Raw genomic sequence first — 10,044 nt, forward strand, 5'->3', positions numbered from 1 at the left:
TTCACAATTTCTATCACCATCTCTCCAACTACGAAGTTAACCCAAAACCTTATGAAAAGCAGTGACTACTTTCTTTCTAAAACTAGTAATGATATAGCCTTTTCTGATTCCGAATAAACCCAGTTATGCATAAAACTGGATATAGTCTTCATTGAAATACATGTTAAAGGCTAACCACAACTTTAATGAACTAAAGCTATTAGGTTCATTCCTTATCTTTCCGGACTAAAATCTGAAAAGTGTCAAAGTGCAAGAGCGTAAAACCTTACAACAGACGGCAGCGTTCATCCGGATTAACTCGGACCAGATCAACTGCAGTTAATTCCCGAGTTGATCCGGATCAATGCTGCCGTCTGTTTATGCTTTAAGCAAACTGCGCTCACTAAAAGAGAATAACAGGAAAAAGTAAAGGAACGCAAAAACCAAATGTTTAGTCCAAAGAATGGCAACAACAAAACTAACGCCAAATAAGAATAAAAATGTATGTACAAAACACATTCACACAAGCACAAGCACAATAAACACTTACTATATCAATTATTTTTTGCCTTCCACTTTCAATTCTTTTTTTTCTTCTTTTTAGATCATTCCCACTTTTTGTGTATACTTTAATTTCCATTTATTTAAATTCAGTTCAGTTTGACACTTCAAGATTTTGCCAGCGAAAATTCTTCTAACTAAATCTGACTTCTTCGGACTGAAGAGAGTCACTCTCAGAGTACTGCTCTCTCATTTTTGCTGTAATTTTCGAGTTAGGGAACACTTTTTGGACTAAATCTGACTAGTTCGGACTTTTTCTGACTATTTCTGAGAGATAAGGAACGCAACTATTAATTAACGATTATTTGCCAACTGATGTATGCATTCAAAAAACACACATACCAGTAAACAAATCCGCCTTAGTATCAAAAAACTACGTCAGCTATTTTCACAACTTAAGCCAAAACACGACATGCAAGCAAGGCATTGCTATACTGGTTAAACGCAATATCCCGGAAAAACTCATTCCTATTCCTCTTATCCACAATAGCAATTGAATTAGATGTAGGGTGTCTCTTCACATTTGTTTCTTTATACATTCTCCCCCCAACAAACTTTTAGCATAAATGATAGCAAGATATCCTTCAAAATTGCCATACACCTGTTCTTTTAGCTGATGATCACATTTCTCTACCCATAAAACGTTCACACATGTTGATGTTATAATGTGTTCTGACCAAATTGCACCTAAACTAACTAGCTCAACATTTGACTGCCCCCACGGTAGTGATCACTTTCCGATCCTCACAAAGCTTGACATACAACATGCAAGTTACGGCACACCAAAACCAAAGTTTCTAACGGACAGAGCGGATTGGAATAAATTTCAAAAACTTGCCGATAGCTTTATTGTAAAATATCCACAATCTAACAACATAAACGGAGAGGCTAATATTGTCCAAAGGGCCATACGGTATGCTTCTCATTTTTCCATTTCCCACACAATATATAACTCATAAACACATCACTCATTATTGGTCTAGTTATCTTTCTTCTCTGAGATACGAAAAAAAGGAGCACTGGAAAAAAAAACATATATCCGATTATAACTTAAACTTATACAAAAAAGCAAATGCAGTATTTAAGAAGAGACTAAAACAAGCTAAAAGAAAGTGTTTGGAGGAGTTTACTGCCCAAATTAACCCAAATACTGACACAAAGCAAATATGGACTAATATAAAAATACTAAGTGGTTCGTACTCACCTCACGGATCAACTTCATTAACACTGGAAATGGACCCATACATACAGTCAGGGATATTGCAGATTTCTTTTGTTCCTCATGGTCCACCTACTCCGAGGATTCGAATTTTCACATAGCCTTTGCGCAAGAAAAATATAGTAGTTTTGTAGAGAATTATCGCAATGACGACCCATCCTTAAGTGCCAGAGAAATCAAAACACCTATTTCCGCCTTTGAATTCAATACTACAATTATGTCTATGAGAGGAGAAACCCCGGCTAAAGACCGCATATCATATGCTATGCTGAAAAACCGGCCTCTGGTTACCAAAACCAGATTAATTAACTTATTAAGCCAAGGATTATATCCGCAGGTATGGAAACATGACACTGTAGTCCCTATTTTAAAAACCAATCGCAATGTAGCAAATGTTGTGGGTTACAGGCCCATATCGCTCCTGCCTTGCATGAGCAAGACCATCGAAAAGATAATTGCGAAACGCGTAATGTGGTTTCCGACCTTAAACGGTTCGATCAGCGCAAAACCAAGTAGCATTCAAATCGGGGCAAGGGACTATGGACGCATTACTTCTTTTCGAAAACTTTACCTCCAAGGCCCTAGCGACAAAAAATCATGTTTCAGTAATCAGCCTTGATTTTGAAAAAGCGCACGACAGAATAGGGATCCACATCGTTGGAAAATTGGAACTAAAATGTACAACCTAGTTAAATCGTTTCTTTTAAATCGAACAATATCGGCCAAAATAAACAATAAACACTCTTCGATCAAAAGGCTACACAACGGTATCCCTCAGGGATGTTGTTGTTGTTGTAGCGGCTATAACAACCCCGCCCAGATCGGTTAATATCTCAGTCGTTGTCGTCAAGTTCCACTAACGGCAGCCCGAAGAAGCGTGCAGCCTCAAAAGGGTCGGTCCACAGGAACAAAGGCGTTAGGGTTGTCGGGTTTTCCGGGCATACGAAGAGATGTTTCGAGTCATGGGGTGTCTCTCCGCATGCCGGACACTCATTTGGTACATCTGCGTTTAGTCTGTTCAGGCATGAGTTTAACCTGCTGCAGTAGCCAGAGCGAAGTTGGGCTATAATGGTTCTAGTCTCCCGAGGAAGATGAAGCTGCGTCCCGTCAATGTTCGGTGGTTGTGCGCCTAGAACGGCATTCACAGGTCTGGAGTCTACATAACTCGAGACTGACTCCCTCTGAATGCCGTTCAGGGCCTGTCGGTAAGCTGACGGGTCCAGAGTTTTTTTAATGAACCTCTGGAGTTCGTCATGACGTGCCTGGGCGAGGGCTCTTCTGCAAGCAGTTGCCTTTTTGGGGTGACCACGTCTATGGCTCCCAACAAGAAACTGCTTGCAGAGCATTGTGCTGTGCTCCTTAATCGGAAGCAATTTCGCCTCATCGTATAGGTGGTGTTCAGGCGACATCAGAAGACATCCAGTCGCTGTCCGTAATGCGGTGTTTTGCGTCGTTTGCAGCTTCATCCATTGCGTCCTACTTGCCGCCGACCACACTGGTGCTGCGTAATGTAAAACCGGCCGGCCTATTGCCTTGTATGTTGCCAGCAACGTTTCTTTGTCTTTGCCCCAAGTACTGCCGGCTAGCGACCTTGTTGCGGCTATGTACTTTGTTGAAAATTGCGGCTGCGTGCGCGGAGAAGGAGAGCAGACTATCGAAGGTTACCCCGAGTATTTTGGGGTTATTCACCGTCGGAATTGGTGTATCATCGACGTGAATTCCCAGCGGTAGCCTGACCACCTTCGTCCAGGTGGTAAACAAGGTCGCAGAGGATTATGTTGGGGAGAGGGTTAGGCCCCTTGCAGTGAAGAAGCGAGAAAGCTCGGAGAGATACGTTTACTTTCGAACACAAGTCATCAATTCCATTCCCACTGGCCACGATCGAGCAATCGTCGGCGTAAGCGACAATCGAGACTCCGTCTGGTGGTTGAGGGAGCTTTGGAATGTAAAGAGGTAAGCAGTACCGGGGAAAGGACACCACCCTGTGGAACCCCATGTTTTATTTTCCTGAGTTTGCTCGATTTGTATCTAAACATTACCGACGAGTGTCGACCACCCAGATAATTCACCGACCACCGTGTTAGCCCCTATGGGAGAGAGGAGGCCTCTATATCTTCTAGTAGCATGGAGTGGCTGACGGTGTCAAACGCCTTTGGCAGGTCCAACGCTACTAGAATAGTTCTCTCATAGGGACGGTTGCGGTTAAGGCCACATGTTACCTAAGTGTTTATGGCGTTAAGTGCTGTTGTTATACTGTGCAATTTACGGAAACCATGCTGATGCTTCGCTGGGGTTAGGTGGTTCGTGAAATATGGGCGCAGCAAGGCCTCTAGTGTCTTCGTTACCGGGGAAAGGAGTGTTATCGGAGGATAAGGTTCTCCTATGTTGGCTGGTTTCCCTGGTTTGAGCAGTGGGACCACTCTCCGCACCTTCCAGATGTCTGGGATGATGAGAGTGGCCATTGACATATTGAGGACCTCCGTTAGGTACGCTACTCCCGCAGGACCCAAATTTTTCAGCATCAGCATGCATATTCCATCGGGACCCATGGCTTTGGAGGCTTTCACCTTCCCGATGGCCACCTGAACTTCACCGCTAGTGCAAGCAAGGGAGGCACAAGTTGCTGGCAGTTTGTGCAGCCATCTGGTCACTCGACGCTTGGCTTTGTCAGCCGGAGGATGCAGTATGATCTGCCGGCTAAAATAGTTCGCGCATCGCTCCGGGTCCGACGAAGCATGGCCGTCGAAAGAAATTTTGACCCTGTCGTCGTGCTTCGTCGTATTGGACTGTGACCTCACGGTTGACCAAAGCTTACTCATACCAGAGGTGAAGTTGCAAGTCTTCAGATGCCCTTCCCACTTTTTCCGCTTATGTACGTTCACAAGGGATTTCCGGGATCGGCCTGTCAAAGGTCGTCACGCTCATCGGCTAGAACAGCCACTTCAGCAGGGAAGTTTGGACGGGGGTCCGTAATGCAACCTGCCGGGACGAAGCAAGTTGCAGCAGCAGTGACAACCCTGCGAAACTTAGGTTCACCAAGGTGGACGTCGGTTCGTGCGGGGAGCGTAGCGAAGGTGCTCTCAGTCAATTCCGCGAAGCCTTTCCAATCAGCTTTAGAAAAGCTGGTCCGGTGTTCCGCGGAAGCAAAGTCGGTTGTTTTATCCATCGAGATGACTATGGGCAGATTGTCTGATGCCAAAGTCAGCATAGGTCGCCATGATACACCGGAAAACCCGACAATCCTAACGGCTTTGTCATTGTGGACCAACCCAATAGAAGCTGCACGCTTCCTAAGGCTGCCGTTAGTGCAACTTGACGACAACGACTGAGATACCAACCGATCTGGGCGGGGTTGTTGTAGCCGCTACAACAACAACATGATACGCTGTTTATCAGACCAGCGCTGACTAATGTCTGGCGAGGTGCAGTAGTTGCCCATAATCCCGGTAGGTGCGTCGTCGTTCATTGTGCAGAATGTCGAATCGTCTATCTGGTCAGCCAAGTCTGTTCCTCTACTATCGTTTGACAGGCTTGAGTGCCAAGGATCGTGGTGCGCATTAAAGTCACCTACTACCATACGGTTTTCACCTGAGGACCGCACCTATATCAGGGTGATATCCTGCCGGGCAGCAAGCGACAGGGGGTATGTACACGTTAAATATTTCGAGCTCAACATCGCCTGGCCCGATAGTAATGCCCTGATATTCTAGGGTGGTATCCCTGCTGTCGATGTCTGCTTCAATAAGACGATACTGCACGGTGTGATGCGTGATGAACGCTAAGCCACCATCATTATCTCGCTTGCGATCTCGACGGCGCACGTTCTATCCGGCGCAATTCAACAATGTTGAATTGCTGTGCAACTTCGTCTCTTGGACAGCAGCTATCAATATACCATGCCTTCCCATGAAGACGGTTTATATCCTCGATCTTGCTCTGAAGTCCGTTACAGTTAAATTGAAGGAGCTTCATGTGGTTCGGGAGACGTGTTATTATGCGGGGAGTGAGGGATGTGTGTGGCCTTGCCGCCATTGGCTGTGGTGCTGTGGAGGTCGCCGCCCTGTGGTGGTATTGGGTGGCATCGCAGTTGCGGGCCCTCGAAGTTCCTCGTCTAATCTCGCGTGGTGCGCCGACCTGAACATGCCCTAAAGTAGCACCATCCAAGGCAGGTGTTGCACTTGACTGATGTCACGTTACGGAATATCCTGTTCTGACATACCGCGCAGATTGTAGGAGGAACCAGGAGTTGTTGGCGGCGGCGTGTGGGTGGTGGTGCGGTTGCGTCTGTTGTGTGGTCTGTCGTGGTTGTGGTGTGGTCTATTGTGTTGTTGTGTTGTGGTGTTTGTGTTGAGCTGCTCAGGTGGACTGGGCAGCAGGGGTCCACAAATGATGTGGTCCACTGCCGATGGGTCCGTAGTCCTGCGCAGACTCTGAGGTGACTTCCCGTCGCAAGCATTGCACTTGACTGAGGTGGAGTTATGGCGTAGTCGTCTATGGCATACACAGCAGGTGTAGGTTTATGGCCCTGGGTTTGACTCGATGCCAGCCTGAGCAGAAGAATGCGTAGGAAATGAAGCTCTATGGACGAGCAACTTCTGAGATACTTCGCCGACCTAAACGGGGTTAGATCGCCGAAACAACAGTCCTTGGTCGGGTAAAACCCGAGTCATTCCGGTACGTAAAACTTGCTGCCGTGGGAATGACTCGGTACGTAGAACCGATAGCCTATCCACAGGGATCTCCTCTGTCGGTGGTATTGTTTATCATGGCTTTTGAGGAGATCAACAAATTACTTTCATAATAGTATCTCACATTCAATTTATGCCGATGACATGCTGCTATTCACAGAATGTAAAGATTTAACGATGGTACACTGCCATTTCTTTGAAATCTTAAATAAAATCTATGCTTGGTCGGTCTGCTCAGGTGCTAATCTTTCCGTAGAGAAATGTAAAACGTTGCACATCTGTAAAAACCGAGTTTGTACATCGATAAATCTAGTATTTAATAATTGTAATATATCTAATTGTGATTCCTTACGAATATTTGGGTTAATATTTGATAGTAGATTTACATTTAGAGAACATTGTTTGCACATAAAGAAAAACCTATGTACTCGACTTAATGTTATTAAATATCTGTCGTCCAGACGCTGTCATGTATATCAATCAACCTTAAGCAACATCATAGAGGATCTGCTTTTGTCGATAATTGATTATGGACTCGCAATCTATGGGCATTGTGCAAATAATCATCTCAAGTTATTATACGCTCTGTACCACGCTGCAATTAGAAAAAGTCTCCGTGCATTTCCAAACCTCACCTACGAGGTGCATATTAGTTGAAGCTGGCCTACCATCATTAGACAAAAGAATCCCATACAATGCCTATGCTAAAGCGGTTGTTCTCCAATAATCCATTGCTCCACGATGCAGTAAAAGACTCCGCCATAGTTCGAAACCAAAAGGCTACAAAATCTGCAATTGGAAGATGTGTTGAAGCCGCCAAAATTATGGATGTCTCGGTTAATTTCAACGATATGAATTTTGTTCGCCCGCCCCAGTGGATTAGCTTTGAAGCTTTCGTAACAGGAGACTTAGCTCATCTCCCAAAAGATAGCACCCCTTCGTCTGTCTTCCGTAATTCCTTCCTTCAACTGACGCATACGCTCCGGAACACGGAATAGAAATTCATTTACACAGCAGAGATCGAAAATAACCGTCAACAAGTGTCTTGTATGGTGTTTACCACTGACACAAACACTCATCTCTCAAGCAAAGAGTGTTTCTCACCGTGGCATATCACTTTGTGCGATCTTTTTGTGTTTTCCGTTGAGGGTTATTTATCAACTGCTAAAATTTCCCTTAGGCAAAGACACTTTGGCAGGGACTTTTATTTTTAAGTGTCTTAATTTGTGGGTTATTGTAAGACTGAAAAATATAAGTGGGCGTCCATAAGTGAAAGCAAAGCGTTAGGTATTTCTTTACTCGACATATACGTACACATACATGTGCGAACATTTATGATAAAGAAGAGAGCGTGCACATTCTTAATATGATACACCGAAAATAAGTGATTTTATTTTATTGATGCAAAAATTAAGATCAAAGTAAATTTAAAACTTTTACTAACACTCTAGCACTTATTTTTCCTCTTCCAGCGATAAGTGTCAGTGTCCAACAGCAACGGAAAAAGATATGCAAATAACCCTGACCTTTGTCGAAGGTACCATTTATGATCCCTACTTAAATTACATCCCGGATGAAGAAATTATGCGTGAACTCGAACCTCGAGGTGTAGTAAATATCTACAAATTCACTAAAAAGGTCGGTGACTTAGTTCAGCCCTCCGGTGTAGTGCTACTAACTTTCGACTCTTATAATCTACCAGAGAACATTAACGTATCGTGGCACAAAGCAAAAATTCGACAATACATTCTTAACCCAATGAGGTGTAAGCAATGTCAAAACTTGGTCAGACAAAAAATAACTGCAAAAACGATCCTTCTCGAATGTACTCGTACAAAATGTGCCAAATTTGTACAACAAAAAGAAATATTAAAAATAAAAATTCAAAAGAAATGTTCAATGAAACAAGCAAAAGATATTTACAAGACAAAAATTCCTCAACCATCTACTAATACTTCTTATAAAGAGTCTTTTACTTTTTTTTTGGGGGGTTTGGGTAGGTTGGTCGGTTTATATAAAACCACCGCCAGGTTATTCCTCTGCTTTCAAAGTATATATCTAGTATGTTTTTTTCCAAATGCTGTATTCAATCGTCGCTCCACTGATACACGATGGTAATACCGCTGAGGGCCAGAACCACGTGCAAAAGTTTATGCTTATATGTGAATCAAACATCTTATTACTTTCAATTCTTTATCAATTATAACAAATTAAAAAATGTACTGTGATTTAATGGTCTACAAGTAACCAGGTTATTCCCCTAATTGTTAGTTATGTCAAAATGTATTATTAAGATTAAAATTTAAATGGCTGGGAACTAAGTCCTCATGTCGCCAGGTTATTCCTCCAATTTGGTAATTTATTGCTTTTTAATGACGGAACTAAGTCCTCATATCACCAGGTTATTCCTCCAATTAGATAATTTTATAATTATTCGTCAATTTATGATTTTAGGTTGTGACTAAAAAATTTCCTGTAGCGTTATGTGGAACAGTTATGCATTTTACTTTTTTTTCACAGTTACTTGGTTCATAAGATAGTACCATATCAACGCTACGCTTTAACATTTTCATTTAGTTTTTATAACAACTCTATTACTATTACTTAGGTAATTATTTTATTATATGTAGTATTATCTTCTCTTGTTTTTAAAACTTTTAATTTTGTATTTAATGAACCTACGCAAGAACTGCTTTAACAACCAACCAATTTGAGACAACAAATATTTCTTACAAGCGTTAACACCTTTACAGCGCACTCGCTTAAACCATATTCAAAAGTATACAAAATTTTTTCTTTTATTTCGATGTTTCTTTAATAATTGATTTGCGCGATTGACCAAAATGGAAGCGAACAAGAATTAAAATTTATTTTAATAATAATTCAAATTTAAAATGGGCTGTATAAAGAAAACCAGCCTATTTTCACTTAGCGTCAAATAAGTGATGTGTTTATACCTGTTTTCTAACCGATGTGAAAGATAAAAAACCGATTTGAAATGAAATTCGAGTCAATACACTTTTGATATTCAGAGCGTATTGAAATTTTGTTTATGCATCCGTTTTGAATCACAGCGAACTGGATCACAGCGCTTTATGTGTCGGTATAAAAAAAGTATATGTGTAAATTAATCAGATATTTGCTTTGACAAAACTCGACAGGTCAACACGACCATACTCATCGATGAGCCATTTTTCAAAAGAGATTTTGAAGAGCAAACCAACTGAAATCAACAACATAGCTATTGTGGCAAAGTCCACAACCCAGCCAGACAACCCCAGTTCTACCCAAATTAATAAGACAGGCAATACACTTGACTGAGGTGGAGTTGTGGTGTAGTCGTCTCCGGCATACACAGCAGGTGTAGGTTTCTGGCCCTGGGTTGGACTCGATGCCAGCCCTGAGTAGGAGAATACGTAGTGAATGTAGCCCTATAGACGGACAACTTCTGAGATACTTCGCCGACCTAAACGGGGTTAGATCGCCGACAGCCCTTGGTCGGGTGAAACCCGAGTCATTCCGGTACGTAGAACCGGCTGTCGTGGGAATGTAATTTTGGCTTCGGGGAGTCTGCTGTACTATTGATGAGCAGCTACC

The sequence above is a fragment of the Rhagoletis pomonella genome, unplaced genomic scaffold (genome assembly GCF_013731165.1).
Source record: "Rhagoletis pomonella isolate Grant_MI unplaced genomic scaffold, Rhpom_1.0 Rhpom_scaffold_00003, whole genome shotgun sequence".
Taxonomy (NCBI): domain Eukaryota; kingdom Metazoa; phylum Arthropoda; class Insecta; order Diptera; family Tephritidae; genus Rhagoletis; species Rhagoletis pomonella.